The 17783-nt window shown below is 45.9% G+C and overlaps 1 protein-coding gene across 1 annotated transcript in view; it reads left to right on the top strand.

The window, feature by feature from the left end:
• The first annotated feature begins 1308 nt into the window (after positions 1 to 1308).
• Positions 1309 to 17783, top strand: part of GLI2 (GLI family zinc finger 2) — a 175420-nt gene continuing 158945 nt past the window's right edge. The window contains exon 1 of the mRNA XM_065751149.1: positions 1309 to 1445. The gene's annotated coding sequence lies outside the window, so the exon portion shown is untranslated. The remainder of the gene's footprint in view (positions 1446 to 17783) is intronic.

Consider the following 17783-nt stretch of genomic DNA (forward strand, 5'->3'; position numbering starts at 1 on the left):
TGAGAAAAGAGGTGTGCAAGTGCACAGATCAAAGGCACTATAATTAGCAGCAGGTTTTTAGAATTTAAATCGTGGTATTGAGCGCGGGGTCCAGTCGGATTGTGTTTTGCACAGAAAGGTTTCCAAGGGGCATAAAGCTCATTCTCTGCTTGCCCAGACCTGGGCTGTGTGCTGGGCAAATCCGCTGGCAAATGTTAACAGTGCCCAAGGGACTGAAAGCGAAGCTGGGGGCTGATGTGGCATGCGGTTGCCATGGAACTGGACATAACCCTGTTGGAGTTGGATACCCTGATGGTCCGGCGAGTTTCAGCTTGCTGTAGGGTACAGCACAGTGACCCTCCCTAGCAGCATCTGGTTGTGTTTTAAACTTTTGATAAATTCCATAGCCAGAGAAATCAAAACAAATCAAGTAACGAGCCCCGTCTGGCCAAGGTCCAAGTTAAAACTGCTGCATTCCTCATTGGTATTAACGTTAATGCACCAGATCAGTGCAAAAGTGAAGATATTCGGGGTGGGAGAGGGGTAGGTTTGTCGGACATTTTTCTCTCCTTGCAGCCCCGCTCCCAGAAGACAAGGACTAAACAGAGTAACGTGCTCTGGCCGGGTTAGTCCCCGTGCTTAGGGAGCAATGACGTTCCAAGGGCCAGGCCCAGGTTACGGCCGCGGGGATGTTCGGAACGCGAAGTGGAAGAGGAAAAAAGAGCCGGAGAATCGCACCCCGAGCTCCATCCCGGCCCTGCGCGCGTGCGGCCGCATGAGGCCGAAGTTTTGTTGTTTGGGGTTCGGCGTTTGTTGTTTTGGTCCGCTTTCCCTAAAGAGGAGGGATCTGGGGGTGGGGGGGTTGCCGCAGATGCCCTCCAGCTGAGCGGGGGTGGGATAATCCCGAACCACTGCGGTTTGCTCAGGGGAGGGGAAAATGAAAGGCGGGGGTGGGGGGGCGGCTGAGAGGGGATCTGGAGAGGTCCGCTGCGCCCACACCGAAAGGGTGCGAACCTTTTCATTCCCCTTCATTATTTTCAAAGGGAGGAGGGTCGAAAACACAAAACCTGGAGCCAGTCTTTCTCCCTTGAAAGCGCTCCAGCCTCTTCCCGGCAAGCCGCCGAACTTCAGCTCTGCGTGTGTGTGTGTGTGTGTGTGTGCGCGTGTATATTTATTTATATACGTGCGAGTGTGCGCGCCGCGTCCCGCGATGGGCTGATGGGCAGCGGGAGCTCCGCGGGCCGCCCCCGGTTTCCCCGCACGGCTCCGCATCGGTGCCGAGCACCGCTCCGCTCCGCCGCAGCTTTTGGCGAGGAGAGGAGAGAGGGGAGAGGCACAAAAGGGAAGGACGGAGGGAAAGTCCCTCCCACGCCCCCCTCCCCCAAGTTTATGATGGGGGTCCGGAGGAGTAGCTCCGCTCCGCAGCAACCGCTCTCCTGCTGAAAACTTGCTGCTCCGCTTTTTGGGTAAAGTTGATGCTTATTGTGTCTTTTTATTGTGCTTTTTTTTTTTTTTTTTAGGTTTCGTTGTTGGGTTGGTGTTTTTTCTTTCTTTTTCTTTTCTTTCTTTTTTTTTTCCTTCCCCTTTTCCTGCCTCTCCTCTCGCTTTTGGCAGAGATGCTCCGGGCCGGAGCGGGCTGTGCGGGGTGACAGTGTGGTGGGGGGCTCCTCTTTGTGTGGGGGTCGCACCCGTGCGTGTCCCCCTCCCCCCTCCCCTCCCCCTCTTCTCTGGAGCGGTGCGGTGCGTGTCCGTCTGTCCGCTGTGCTCCCCACCCCCCCCCTTCTCCGCGGGAGGACCGCGCTCTCCGGGACCATTGTTTTTCCCGGGGTCTGCGGTGACCGTCCCCGCACCGGGGACCGCCTGGCCCGGCCCCGGAGCTCCCCACGGCCACCCCTGAGTTCGCCTTTTTGTTCTTTTAATTGTATTAACTTACCCCCCCCACTCCTCCTTGTCAACCCCCCCACCCCCCCGGGAGGGGCAATCTTTCGACAAGTATATTTGCCGAGGAATTTAAAAAATTCCCTGCTGCAACTTGATCCCTGTGTGATGAGGAGCGGCTCGGAGAGACCCGGACTCCAATCCTATTAAGGACTTAGGGAGTTGAGATTTTTGCCCGGGACTCGGTGGCTTTAAAACAATCGGGGAGGAAGGGAGGGAGATGGGCTCATTTAGATGCCTTTTCTGCCTCAAGTGATTGCCATCATTTCCCGGGAAACCTGACTTCTGGAGGGCAGGGGCTCGGGATGGTTTAGCAGCGGTCCTGCCTCTCCTTTCCCGACGAGTACGGGATTTTATTTTACGTTTTGCTCATTGCAGCCGGGCCTTAGAAACTTACGGGGATGGCTCTGGGCTGCGCTCCGCCTGCCCCGGGAGCTGGGTGCAACCCAACCCGGGTCTGCCTTTGGCACCCGGCTGCGAGCGAGCAGATGTCCCCCAAACTTGCGCCTTCCTATAAATACCCACGTGTCCCACGCGGTTCCAGGCACTAAGAGCTTGCATGCCCACCTTTGTGCTCGGGTAAATTAGCACCTCACTGCTGTGTCCCATTCCTTGCTTTTACAGATGAAAGGAGTAGTTGTAAAACTTCGTCTGCCCCCTGCCATACGTGTTATTATCATTCATTATTTATTGCAGCTGAGGTTCTCAGGATGCACAAGGATTTGGAAGTAGATGTGTGGCGAGCATGCTTCATAGAAGAGCATTTCAGCAGATATCATGTTGGCACGCACTGTAGAGTCAGTGCCAAAAAAGTAAAGTAAATAAGCCATGAAATTCAAAATATACTGAAGTGGAATAGAATGATTTGTTGTAAGTTTGATTTGATCTGTTTGTTCTAGCTACCTGCCTCTCAGAAAGTTTTAAGGTCTAAACATAACTCGCTTTACAAAAATAAAGGAGCATTCAGTGCAATCTGTAGTGCACGTTCAGGTGGAAAAGATGATCTGCTAACTAACTGCTCCTGCACCCGGGATGTTTGAGTTGCGCCGTGCTCACGGCGTACAGCGGCTGCCGCTGGCGGACTGGTTCGGTTCAGCATTTCTGATGGGCGGATACGGTGCTTTGTGTTTTGGCTGGTACTGCAGGAACTGTTGACACCTGTCAACTGTTGAATTGCAGTAAAAACGCCATATCGAAGGCTGTGGCAAAACCGACAACTTTAAGAAGTGAATGAAATCCGTTACGGCTTTTCCATACTGAGCAACTCTTGGAGATGCGTTGTTTGACTGGAAACATGACCCATCCGTAGTACTAAAAGTGTCTGATCCGCTGAAGGCTAACTGATCTCTGTGGGTCTGTGTACGTCCTCGCCTCTCTGTATGTTTGTGGAAGGGCTAATCTGTAAAGCGAGGTGAGGTAAGATTCACTTGAGCTTAAACGTTGTTACTGCTTAAAGTATGTGGCTTTGAAGTGCTCAGTAATGCAACTGCTGTTCTTCAGAGAAAAACAGATCTCGGGGACTGTTTCCAACTTCCTTTCAGTGTCTTTTTTTAAGTGTGTCAAAGGGGATGTATACAGATGGACAAATACTGCTTGTGTTAGGTCATTCATTTAGAGAAAAATTAGAGCCGAAGAGGAATTTGAGCTGGAGGCATATGCCAGTATAAATCTGGCATAATTTCAATGAAGCTACTCCAGTTTATACTTGTGTAAAAGAAAACAGAACTTGACCTCAGATATCCAATACGCTGCAGCCTGCATTCCCCAGCGTCACACTGAATGCTGCAGTCGCATTTGGATAAGAACTCTATTTTTGGCGGCATAATGGTATATAGTGATCAGGATTTGGTGTCGTTTTAAAAGCAGTTGGAACTCATGGCAGAAGATCATTTTTTACTCTGGCTTCTGTGATTTTAATGCCATAAAAGGCTCACACCGTAATGTAACTTATGGTGATGTATTTGCAGAGAAGCTGTAGGGGCTCTTGGGCAGTAGGACCAGCTGTGTAGGGGAAGGGTTATATGATCACATCAACGTTGTGTAAGTTCAAAATGTTTGGTTTTTGCGCGTGTGTGATCCTGATAAACTCCTGTTCAGATGAAGTTTGACTTTTTAAGGGAATTTTCCAGTCTTCTGTCTCCATCCTTCTTTGTTTAAGGACATGGTAGAGCATCTGCCCCGATCTCATGAACATTAGCCTTGTTCCATGCCTGTAAGGAGGACGCCCAGTCAGCTGCCTCCCTTGGGGCTGGTGGCCTACTGTACGGCAGTTGTTTGCCCTGTAGTCTGAAAGGTACACAAATACTTCATGCTTTTGTACTCTGAGAAGTGCTCTGTTCAGAGGGAAGTTTCCAGTGCAGATTAGCGGAGGCGGTGGATTCAGTAAGCAGTCACCAAAATCTGTATGCATTTGTGCAGCAAACACCTATCTATTGCTTCGCCACAAAGCCTCGACTTAATAATCTGGCCAAGGATTTCAAGGCAGCCAGATTTTTTCAAAGCAGCTACTTAGGGACATTAGATGTGACTATAGCATCAAACTAATTAGTTGCCACTCCATTCCTATGAAGCTTCCAGGGCTTTATAGAAATGCAATATTTGCACTTCTCGCTTGCTGCTGAGACATTGAGGTTAAGCAGCCTCTGCTTTTTGTCTGCTCTCATACTGATGGGAAGGATTCCAGCGCATTGTTCGAGGGCTGTGCAACCCCCTTGTATACCTGGGTAAATATTTTAAACAGTTGCGCATTTGGACAACTTGCCACAAAGCATTAAGTGGTATTTAGGGTTTGCTGCTGTTTGCTCCAGCTCTGTTCCTAAGGCCTTTTCAAAGAAAGGGGAAACAACGGGAGGTATTCAGGAATTAATGAAAACAACGCTAAATGAAATGATAGCAATGAACAACAAATCCTGGAATGAGGAACTTGGAGAAGGCATTGTGTTAGGGGCAAGTGCTGCACGTGTGCATGTGTGTGTATATATGTACACATCTGCTGGTGCATGCAGAGTGCACAATGCCTGACCCATGTGTACTGCTGATCCCACTAAGAAATCTTAAAGAAATTCTCTGGTATTTGGTGCCTGAGCGGTGAGGATCTGGTCTTGCATGGCAACCTGGAAAGCTGGAGAGGCCACAGCTTTGTGGCTTTTCCTACTGGGACAACTGTGAGCAAGTGACTGCACCACCAGGTCTGATTTTCTGCAGGCCAACTGCAGTTGGAAGCACATACTTAGGAGATAATGCGCAGTGTGGGAGAGGACGCAGAACTTTCCTTCATTCGTACTCTGCTGCTGCTAAACCACACTCTGTTCCCCTTAAGTTCTTCTGGAAAAAAAACAAAAAACAAACAAAAAACCCAAATACTAAAATGGCTAAAATGTGCTACAGCAAAGTTGTTATCCTGTAATTCAAAAATTCGGAGCATTAAAAGTGATACTGGATTTCTGAAACTTCAGTATCTCTGAAAAAGAAGTCTCGGTGCCTGGAAGTGGACGCCCAAATTAGAAAATAGCTTCCTTTGGGTCCCCGTTGTGCTCAGGGGAAGCATCTGTGGCACTGTCAGTGGGCACAGCCGCCTGAACACACCAGTGCATCCTTTTCCATCGTTTGGCAGTTATTTGAGCTTGGCTGTCACCTTACTGTAATTATGAACATTCCAAGAGAAAACAATACAAATTAGAACTGTAGGTACCAGGATCTTTGTACTTGATGTATTTCTTTTTACTTTCTAAGTGTTCTTTTTCATATGAAAAGAGTTCAGCAGCTTTATCCTTATTCAAGGCTTTTCTTTTTGTATCTGCTGGGGAGAAAACCATTAATTTTGTGGAATGGTGAGAGTAAGCCTTAAGCCGTCTTTGACATTTTAGTTTAACTTGAATAGGTTAATTTTTTTTTTTTTTTTTTTAAGAAAACAAGTTGGTGGGAAGTGTGTTTTAACTGTGAGCGCCCGATTTCAACCATTAGCATGAGAAAAAAAGTTTTAGTGCATTTACTATTGTATTGAATGAAGAGTTCCAACAGTCAGGAAAAAGAAAGTAAAAGGCTGTAAAGAAATGATGGTCTATTCAGATTATTCAGCAGCCCAGAGCTCTGGTCATCTGCCTCTGAAATCTGGGATCGGGATATCACTTTTATCTTCCTGTGCCTTTCTCTCGCCTTTTTCACATGTTCACTTTTGTCAAGGTTTATTGATCACGTTTTCTTCTCTGCAAATCTGTGGAAAATTTAATGAACCAAAAACAACAGAGAAATAAAAGGAACTTTTTATTCACTAGCGCTAGATTGAATTTAGTTCTGGAGCCGCCACCCTCTCGCCTCCCGTGTGCGTCATTGTGCCGCTCCTGCGGCGCTTACAGTGCGTTACAGTGGGGATGGCCGTGTGATTAATTCTGTCCCGGGCAAAAGTTTGTTTAAATTGTGTGAGATGTTACAGCAAATCCATCCCCGCTGTTTATCTCCTCTCTGCCCTCCTGGCTTTCAGATTGTTGACTGTGTTGCTCCTACTGCTAAATACCTCAAAGTGTGTATTCCGCAGAGCATTTCCCTTTGCAAGAATGAAATGTATTTGCTGCCTAGCAATTAAACCCAAATTTAAATGATTGCAGATTAGTAGCAGTTATTTACAATCCCGATTGTTTTGGTGCTATGATCCTTGTTCATTACACATCTGCTTTGCCATGGTGCTGCCCCAGAGTGCTTTGTGATGCAAATGCTTTTGTTAACTTACAAATAGTTTCAGTATCTAGATCATCTCAGGTGACATACTTCAGTCTCTTCTTTTTCTCCCAGATGGACTTAAAAAGCTGTAATTAAATGTGGCTTCCAGTATGATTAAGCATTGCTAACATTTTCCCTGTTATGATTTACTTGAACTCTGCCACTTTCTGATCCTGTCACTGGAAGATTGATAAATAGAGACCTTTTTAACGTGAATTTCATTTCATTCATTCAGTGTGGCTTGTAAGTGTGGAGAAATGAGTTAAAACTAAGCATGAGTGTTTTCAGACTCCAAAAGAACTTCACTGCCACTCCGAGTTAAAGTCTCAGGGGAAGGAAAACCCCAGAGTTGTGCACAATAGTCCCAAATGGTCCAAGAGTAAGCAGTGTCATCAGTGCTGATGTTTCTAAGGGATGAGCTAAAACCACAGAAGGGCATCCATATCAGAGCTTGCAATTTCAGATGCAGGGATGGCACACCTGTGACTGCATCTGCTTTTTCTGCGCACAAAGTGTCAGTCCATCCTGTAGGAATGTGCACCTGCAGTCTCAGGCTGACTAAATCCAGCAAAAGGACTTTGTGCCCAGCAGGATGCGTCCCACTGGGAAAATCTGGGCTTCTGTTTATAAAAAAGAGTAATAAAAAAAAGACTTTTTATGCACTGCGAAATGTGGGATTTTGCTGTAGATAATTCATTCAGATGAAACTAATGAAATCTCCGTGGAGGAATGGGCCTTCTTTGGGATGTAGTGCAGCAAAGTGGAAGGCAGCGTGGGTCCGTTCCCCCACTAACAGCCTCTGTGTGGTCACTGACCCTCACCCATGCCACTTGGTGACAGACATCCCCAGTGTGGGGCTGCCTGGTGTCCCCCATGCTCCACAAGGGATGCTTAGCTGCACAGCTGAATTCCTGCAAGAACAGTGCAAAAAAACATCCAGTGTTACAAATGCCATTCAGATGCATAGGGAATGTGGTAATATCACAGCTTGGTGGCTTGTGTTCATTACTGGGAGCTTAAAATATTGTGTCTCTGGAGGTGAAATCCTTTCTCCTTTAAACATCCAAAATGTGTAACGAGCACATTCTTTTGGAGCAAGGAGATCTCGTAGAAGTTGTCGAGCTGTATGTGAAGCACGTTGATTCAGTTACTAAAACGAACTGAGGAAACCTTGAAAACATCCCACTAATTTTCTTTTCAGTTTAGGAAGCGGCATCCCTATCTACACTCAGTCTGTTGCTTTGTAGTGACCTGCTGAGTTCTGTTAGAGCCCCTCGTATGGAGCCTTCCTAACAGCAACGTCTGTTGACTGCGCCAGTGTTAAAAGAGCATCGGTTCCCAACGCTAAGATAGCGCCTTTCAGAGCAGCCCTTAGCAATGCCTCATTGTGCGGCGGACAATGCAATAAGTCAGACAGGACTTTCTGAGCCACCTCTGTAAGGAACTGTAAGGGCTACTGAAGTACACTTGTGTTAAGTTGAATTGATTGAAATTTAATGGCTGTTAGTAGCTATGAATGGTAATGATTTCCTAGAGTATCTTCACTATGCTTGACATTAATAACGGGAGAGTGTGTTCGTGTGACGCCAGCGTGTTACTTGTCTTTAAAGATGCTTTCTCCCAGCCTTCTTTCACATAATTTAGCTGTTTTGATGCTTAAAAAAAATAATAATTAAAAAAGAGCCTCCCTGGGCTTCGAGGAGCACGTACATCTTGTTGACATAATTTTGTGCCCACGATTTTTATTTTTTCCAATTCCGACATAAATCAGACCACAATACAGTGAGAGTGATGAATTTGTTTTACACGCCATCATGAATTAATGCTATGCAAATTGAAGCTTTGCAGGTGCCATGATTTACTTAATAATTTCAAGTTGTAATGCTTAAGCTCATTCATTATGTTTGAGCAAAAAAACACGGCGCATTCATATTTTTAAACGTGAAATGTGAGATTTGTGTGCATTTGCTATGTGTAGTTGCTGTGTAAGCACATTTGATGGCTAAGAAAGAATCAATCAGTGTTTGCATTCGGCATCTTATTCCTGTAGATGTTACCAAGACATTTCAAAGAGAATAATCAAAATATTTGCGTGTAAGGGAGAGGGAGATGCTGGTAAAACATCTTTCAAGGTTCATAGAAAAGCAGAAAACTCCCAGAGCAAAGTTGTTGGTTATTTTTTTTTTCCTGCCTAAAATATATATACATAAAAAGCAGATTGGTATGGTTTTCCTATGCAAAGTGGCCTTTATTTGATCCCACAGGGCTTGCTGTGAGCTGCTCCTGGATCTGCATTCTGCACTGTGTGCTGGGGATGAGCAGGGAGCTGGTGGGAGCGGTGGGCGTCCCGGGTCAGAGGTGAATGCGAATGGGATTGCAGGGTTTTCAGGCTTTGATATCATTCTTAGTGCGCTTCCCAAAGGCTAAGGACAAGGGGGAGAAAGTTTGACACGTAAATACATCTTGAATCTCTGAAGATAAGAATAGGTTTTGACTTTATTTCTCAAAAAATTGAGGTCACTGTGGTCTGATGACAGGTTGAAGAGCCCATCACTCAATTTTTTTTGTTTTTTTTTTCCTTTTTTTCCCCCCCCCAAATGATTTTTGATACATTGTATGTGTTAAGTTAGTGACAGCATATTCTGGTTTGGAAATCTGCGGCCCTGGGGTCAAGGCTCAACTTCAACGTCAGGGCCTCTCTGCCCAGGTAGTAAGAATACTACCAGTTGTGCCATAAAAGAATGAAATCTCTTAAATTTGCTAACACACATGAACTGAAAGTGAAGCACTTTGAAAAGTGTGTGCTCTACATGGCAGGACAATGAGTTTCCAGGACTTCTACAGCCGTTTGTGATGCAAGTTGATTCACAGCAAGGCTGCCCCCAGCGCTGCTGGACAACAGCAGAGTGCTACTTTTGGCTCCCAGTAATTCTGAAAACTTTTCCTTTTGCTGGGAAGAGATTAGAGGAGAAATAAATCCCGTTGTGCCATTCCAGAAGTTGCCATTAGTAGGGTGTTAAAGGGCCTTTTGGGAAGTGGTGCACAGTACGTACCGTGATCAAGTTAATTATGTTGCTTTGGCAACCACAGCTTTGGTATTTCCTGACTAGAGCTTGCTGATGGAATCATATTCCAATACCTGGCATCATCAGCGCTAAAATCTCTCGCAAAATCGAGTCATATTTGTAAAAAATGGGCAGGAAAAAAAGAGAGATTGGTCTTTTTTGATGGTGTTGAGTCACTATTTTGTAATTAAATGTAGGTTTTCTGTTGAAGTAAGCTTTCAGTCAAAATTTTAAAATATATCTTGATTGCAAGGGATGCTGTAGCAGTACAGCTGCTTTTCCAGTAGACTCCAAGTGATTGCTTTTGAGTTTATTTTGTAGAGAATTTCAGTATTTTGAGGTTTGCTCCAATTCACAGCAAGTCAGATTTGGAAATTAAAAATTCCTTTGTAGACTGTAGTAACTGTGCTCCTAACTTTGCTCTTCTTTTCTCAAAACTGTAATGGAATATAGGGCTGAGTGCATTACGTGTGTTCCTAAACTATGAATGATGATTTGGCCTTTGTTTTATTGTGTTTGTTGTTGGGGTCTTTTCCCCACTTAAAGAAAAGAGAATTAAAGGGAAACCATTGCACATATTGTGGTTGCATTGTCTCGGTAAACCTAAGAAACCTCCTTGCTGCAGCACTCTCAGTCTCTGTTCTCTGTTCAAGAAAAAGTTCTTTCTTCTTCTGTATTTTACTCCCAGGCCTCTGGCAGGGTTTGCTAAAATTTAAACTATGCATTGGGCTTACACTGAGAGCCTCACTGGTGCTGGAGGTGAGTTCATCTGTCTGGGACAAAGCACACAGGGTGGTGGGCGGTGAATGGCAGGTCTGGATCCGTACCGGGGGGATGGGGATGGAGCGTGCGAGGTGAGAGATCCTCCTCCTTCACTTTCCAGAAGGCATTTCTAGTGGTGCAGGTGGCAGAGGGATCTTTGCCAAGGCATTCACTTCCTTTAATCTCTTCCCAGGGTAGAGATACCCAAAAGCAAGATGCCATCCAAGCTGTTGGAGAAAGGAGATCGTAGAATCACAGAACAGCTTAGGTTGGAGAGGACCTTTAAGATCACCAAGTTCCAACCTCCCTGCTGTTGGCACCGTTGCCAACTACCAGATCAGGCTGCCCAGGGCCTCATCCAACCTGATACACAGCACCTCCAGGGATGGGCAGGGCATTTGTGGTGGAGGGAGCTGGTGACAGTGAGCTAGAGCTGTGCTGGGCTGCCCATTCTGGGCTGGTTTCTCTCAGGTCCCCACAGATGAGTCCACACCACATGATGACTTGCTAGGGAGGGCTGCAAATATTTAGCGCATTGGGCACAGTCAGCTGTCAGAATGAAGGGTGGAGATGCAGTTATGTGGGACCCATAGCCCTGGGCATCCTGGTGTCCTCATCTGCTGCTGAAGATTCATCTTTGCAGCCTAGGGGGAACATGCTGGCTTCAACCCCCTTCCTGTTGCTACGTATGGACTAACAGGCAGGTTCATGGGGTTCTGTGGAGATGAGGTCAAAAAGTGGTCTGCTGAGGATGTCCTCTTCAAAGTGACTTTCCCTTCCGTTGGCTGTTCTCTCCTGGCGTGGTGTGCCTGGATTTTGTGCCTCCTGTAATGAAGGCAAGCCAGGTGGGTTTTTGCATGCGCTATTTTTACCCTCTTGCTACATGATGTTACTCGGTGGGATGAGGTCTGTGCTTCCCACAAGCCAGGCAGCACATCTTCTGGGAGCACTACATCTCATGGCCCCACAGGCTGGACCATGAGCATCAGTGCAGTGGTTCAAGCCAAGTGCTCAGGTGCTCTTCCTCTGGCTGAGTGCTGTGGATGTGACACCTCAACTCAGTGTCTTCTCTGTTTCAACACTTCATGTGAGCTAGTGGAGTTTAGGTATAGTCCATTTCTCCCTCTCTCTCAGGGCGCTGCAGATTTCTGGACAGCCTTAAGGTGGAGTTTTAAGGTCATTGGTGGTACTTCTAGGTCACAGAATTGCAGTGCCCTGTCTTCTTGCCAGCTAGTCAAATGACTAATTAGCTCTTATATCGCTGTGGTTATCTTTTGCTCTAGCTTTGGTTCAGCTCTGTGGGGTGCAACCTGCTAAGAGAAAACACTGGAGAGTTAGTTGATTGGAAACTTAGAGGTGGATGTAGTCAAGAGCCTTCACCATATGAGCAGTCAGTTCTGTCCATCCTCATCTGTGTACCTAATTCATCTGTGTATTTTTAGGCATTCATCATAGCAAAAAAACAGCTTTTATCAGCCCCCTCTAACATGCTCAGAAGTAGAAGTTTGGACAGCACAAATCTCTGTGTGCATCACAGCAACATTAACCCACTTTATTTCCTCCTTTTCTCAGGTGTTGGTGGCATCTGGTTGCGACAGATGCTCTATGATAAAGCTTTCAGATCAGCATGCCTTTGGAGATATCAGTGCTCTGTGTTGGTACTTGCAGACTGCTGTATCCAAATACTCTTCTTTAATTGTCTTATTAAGGAGAGAATTAAGCTCTGTGCTTTGACTGTTTTGGTGCCAGTGATCCTTATTGCAGGCTTTGGCACAGCACAGCATTGTGTTTTAAAGAGACAGCATCACTTAATGATGTGGGAATTGAGTTGGAGGATAAAATCCGCTGAGAACAATGGCTGACTGAGTACGGTACGTAAAATCCGATTTTATGTTCTTCCCTCCAGACTATTAGGTGGGGGGTTCGGCTCGAATGCCTGTGATGATTTCAGAAATAAAAAGCAGAAATTCTCACTGCTGCCAGACCACAGGCTCCTCAGCGCCAGACTTGCAGACGAATGTCACATGTTGCTGTATGTTTTGAAAGCATACCATGTGTTATTCTTTAGCTGTCTCAGTCCTCCTCCCAGCTATATAATCTTCTCCCCAGTCAACCCCACAGAATAACTTCTAATGAAATGAGCATTCCTCTTTCCCATTCCCAGGCAGACTCGGGCTCTGTTCCCCCATACCTGTCGCCTCACATGAAGGTCTCTCCCTGCTAACTTGCAGCAGTGATTTTAACTGGACTCAGTGTAACTGGACCTCATGCTTTAAATCAGGCACTTGAGATGCTGATATTTCAGCTTATGTTGTGTGTTAGGATCAGGAGCTCACCAGTGATTAAACATATGGTTAAAAATTTTGTGTGTGCAGTATGTTTCAGTTTTACTCAGCTGTGGGTCTAGGTAACAAACACTTGCCATTAGAAGTACTGTTTCCAGAAACAATTTTTTATACTCCTTCTTTTTCTACTGTCTTGGTTTTTTAATGTTTTCTCCAGCTAATGACAGGACTGGACATGCAAACTAGATTAGAGATTAGTGTGAATAGTACATGCTGAAAATGCTGGCGTCTGTCACCATGGTCTGCAAGGTTGCAAGAAGCAAACTGAAATCCACCAGAAAAATTAACCTAGGACCCTTGGGTCCCTTCTTATCATGAGAGTGGCTCCCACAGTTTTCTTCTGAAAGGCCTGCCTGCTAAAAGCAGGAAATACCATGGCTGTGCCACCTGTGGCAGTGGGACATCTCTCCTTCTGCTGCCTGCCGTGCTGGGGTTGTGATGGCAGAAGAAGAGGTAACACTGCAGCCTGGCACTGTGCTGCTGAGAGTGGCAGAGGTGTGGATGCTTGCTATGGGAGCAGCTCCTGGGGCTGCCAGCTGCAGGAGGGCTGCTCCTGATTCCAGCAGAGACAGGAGGCTGACAGTACATTCGCTCAACAGCTCTATTAAATTTGACTTACGCTGCCAGGAGTGGGTATTCCACAGCTCACACATCCAGTAGTTCTCTGAGCCTCACTGCTGTAGGCAGTGCTCCTGCAGGCTTCTTGATGTAGGCTGTGCCAACTGATGTCCCAGCCTGCAGGCATGCCAGCCATACTGTGCACTGGATAAGTTCCCATTCTTATTCTTTTAAACCCTAGATTTTAGTCCTTGTTGAAAGGCTGGATCCCAGCCGGTGTCTTGGGTGTCAGGCTTGGAATTCTCTCTTCTGGAGAAAGGAGTGATTTATTAGCTTCCTCTGAAAACTGGATGAGAATAGAAAGTTCGTGTTTCATGTTTAGGTGTAATTGCAAATGCAATGGTTGAATGATGAGATGCGCAGTGTTCGGAAGGAAAACTGACACCATTCAATCCAATCTGATGAATCCCATCGTGACTCACTTCTCACTGCTTCCTTGGGTTTACTGGGGGCTCAGACTGTGTGCAGCAGTTAGGTGCACTGTAGTGGCAGAAATACTGATGCGATGTGGCAAGGGCTGGCACTGGGCGCATCAACCTAAGGGACAGCAAGCACAGTGTCCTGCCCAGCTGAACTATTTAGCCTGTGTCTGTGGGGGAGAACACCCTTGGGGGATATTGACCCAGAGAACAGGGAAGAGATTGGACCATGGTGGTGTGGGAGAGAGGGCTGTGTAGTACTGAGTTAAAGAGGGAAAAGAAAACTTTGAGAAAGAAGCTGTATTCAGAGCCTCTGCTCACAAAACAAGCTGTTTATTTATAAGTGATATTTTTCAGTTCAGGACTGAGTGCTGTTGATTGCAGCAAGGCACTAACACGGCTTGGTCTTAGGCTAGTGCTGCTTACTGGGACAAGATAGGTAGGAGTTATATGCCGTAAGTGTAATTTGAAGGAATCTCAAGATAGGAGCTTCCTCTGCTGACATCTGAATGCAGCTTTCCTCCCTTGAGAGAATCTGAGGATTAGTATTGTGGGTACCATTCCCAGGCACCCAAAAAACTAAGAGCTGTGGTTTTAAGGTGAGAAGTTGGAGCAGAAAACTGTTGTTTGTGTGCACAGGTCACCTACATCTGGCAGTGAATTTTCATGAGGGGGCAGTGCAGCTGCTGTTATCACTAACCTGCCCTTAGCATCTCACAGAATGGGTCTGAGCTCTCTGGAGTTGATAAGAGCCCTGTCATCTTCTGGAGAAACCCCAGAGATACAGTTTCCCAAATACTTTAAGGTGCAGTGCTGCAGCTTGCCCTTTTGTCCCTGCTCCCCTCTCTGGGCAGCTGTGAGTACGGGTGTTGTGGAGGTTTGTTTGGAGCATGTTTGCAAGGCCAAAGGCAAGAAGTCCTGAGTCAGCATCTAATGCCTCTTTCTGGAGGCAGGGGAGTAGGTGACCGAGAGTTTTTACACAACAGGTATATGCAAGAGGGTAGCTTGACTTAGACCCTTGGAAATACAGGTAGATGTTGCAACTCTAACACCCTTATCAATAGAGGATGTTTGCTCTTAACACAGGTTCATAACAAAAGGTTCATGATCAGTGACTGCTTTGGGAGGTTGATTGTGCCTTAGAGAGCTTTCTTTCAGCCCCATGTATGTTACTGTTCCCCACCCATGTGGACCACTGTGAGCTGTTTATGCTAATATGCTCAACAAGGAGTTAGGCTTTACAACCATCCACAGCTTTTGTTAGAGAAAAGTGGCAGCTTACTCTGCAGCTCTGGAAAGAAGGGTGATAGGTGTTATGCAGTATGTTCATAAGTTCATAAGGTTGGAAAGGACCTATAAGATCATCTAGTCCAACCATCCTCCTATCACTATCCCTACCCAACTACTAAACCTAACTACTATGTACTAACTAAGTACTAACTACTACTAAACCTAACTACTAAACCAACTACTAAACCTAACTACTAAACCTAACTACTACCTAACTACTATGCCTTGTTTGCATAGCAGTATGTAGGGGATGTTCAAGATAACTGCTGTAAACTAGAAATATTTAACAGGTTTGGGACTTGCACTGCTGTGATGGGCCTTAGTTTTGTTGTGTTGTCATAGGAGGACATGAGATGCTGCTTGAAGCAGATCTCCTTGATTTATGAAAGAAGTGGTTGTGAGTTTGGTTATTTCCCAGGGGGCTTTTCAGACAGAAGTGTTTTCCCTGCCCTTTCCTTATCTGGGAGAGCCTTTCCTGGGGTCTGCAAAGTTCATCTTATCTTCTAGTGCACTTTGGGGATATAGATGTGTTACAGCTCTGGTTATTAGCAATGCCAGTGTGGATAATCACAGAAAGCAGAACTATTGCACTGTCATATGGGGAGATCATAGATTGTTCACAGTCTGTTTTTTGCCTTAAAGTCATTGATCTTCAGTGGACCAGCCAGTGCCCTGGAGAAGGCTGGAATATGAAATCAGCAGCTCCCTGCTCTGCCGGACCTGCAGCTCATGCAAAAGCACACTGAGCTCACAGCCAGGCACAGCATGGCCTCTTGGCTCCCATGTAGTTAAGGGACATGAAGAAGACTCAGAGATACAGCCTCTCAGACAGTCCATCTGGGCTGTGGTCAATTCTGTTGGGGGAAAGAAGAAGCATCAGGCACCAAACCTGTAGGAAACCAGTCCTCATTAGTTCCGCAACCTGTTGGACAACTTGCGTTGTTCTAACAACTTTTTATTACAGCAAAAGTGACTAGAATAAAAATAGTCTAGGTGCCAAGGGGATAAACAGTGAATTAAAAGGATTAAGGTCTGAAAGTTTTATTGCTTTTAGAATGATGTTATTAGATTTACTAGCTTAAGTTCAATTTACATGGCTGAATTACTTCTTAACCTGGTAATGAGTTTTGTGGAGGAAAACACATCTGTTTAGGTGTTTTAGAAGGACTTCATCCAGAGTATGTCGCAACTCTTTAGGCTTTTCTGGAGATGTAGAGCAGCTGTCCTTTCTGTCATAAGCTAAATGGTTGCTGTCTTGCCATTTGATTCTTCTGGAAGTCAGTGGGATGTGCACATGGTAGAAGGATTGAAAGCAGCTCTTCCAAGTTATGATAGCAAAAGAATAATTCACAGTGCTATTCTAGTTACATCACCAACTGCAATATTTTAGAAAATTCTAGTGTTCTTAAACTCTTGAAAAGTTTTAAGAAATATATCTTTTTTAACATATAAAAGCCCTGTATATTCTAAAGGCATCTCATGGCAAACGGATGCCTGAAAATGGCAGTAGCAATTCTGTTTGAGCATTTGCGCTCACCCACAATAAGCTGCTCTCCTGACACCTGGCGACATAGTTAAGTCCAGTAAAAGGTCTTGGGTTTGCTGGAGTGTGTGTGTTGGCTTCCTCTGAACCCACAGTGCTTGTGTGTGGCTGTTTCCCCCGCAGCTCCTCGCACAGCACACTTTCATGTTGGACAGAGTCCAAATTTCCTCCCTCCTGGGGATTCCTTTGCTGTTAATTTAAGTGATGGCAAATGCAAACTTCTTGCCAGAGCTTGCTGTGTGTTTTTGGATGCTTTTTTTAGCTATTCCCTGAGGGGTCAGCTTTTGTCCTTCCTCACTGTACTGCTCTGCTTCAGGGGGAGAGGCTGTGAGCTGGAGCTGATAGGTCCCACCTGGCTTTGATAGTGTCTCTGACATGGCTTCAGTACATAAGCGTCTGTCACAGTTTTCGGAGACTTCTACTTTGTTGTTGTCTGTACAAAGCTGGGCTTATAGTAATGTGAGTGTGTGTAATCTTAACAGCAGACCAAATCATTCTTGCCTGTAGTAACATCTAGTCTGCAGCAGTGCAACTTGGTAATTTTGAATGCTGTAAGGACGTTAAATTTAGGAAAAACTATTTTGTGTAGCTATTAAAAAGGGGTTTTCTCTTTAAAAATGTCCTGTGTTGAAGATGTGGGACATGAACGTGTTGAAGAGAATCAAGTGCCCATCTGTCACCTCAAACTGGAGATAGCTTAGATTACTAGACCATGCTGTCACACGCTGGCCAGAGGTTGGTGGCCACAGTCCCCTTGCAGACAGACTAGCAGTAGCCATGGGCGTACACCAGCTGGGAAAGCCAGGGGCCCGTGCTCTGTTTGAAGCTGCCATCGCTTTCCAAGGGACCTTCTCTAGTCACCAGAGTGGGATTTGGCCCCAGTGCCAAGGTCTGCTCCCCACGGTTATTCTCCAGAGCCTCGGCCTGCTGTGAAGCCTGTGCTTGCACAGCCAGGAGTTGGTTCAGTTGTGGTTTTACCCCTGTCAGCTATTTTCAGCAGTGCTCCTCTTATTTGTCCAGATGATTTTTCTGGAGGAAATGTGCAGTCAGATGTGTTCACAGGATGGGGAAGAACAGCAGCGGCTTTATGAAGACGCAGGTGTTGGAG

Source organism: Cyrtonyx montezumae, unplaced genomic scaffold (genome assembly GCF_038088225.1).
Source record: "Cyrtonyx montezumae isolate F1298 unplaced genomic scaffold, pur_monq_1.0 scaffold_7, whole genome shotgun sequence".
Taxonomy (NCBI): domain Eukaryota; kingdom Metazoa; phylum Chordata; class Aves; order Galliformes; family Odontophoridae; genus Cyrtonyx; species Cyrtonyx montezumae.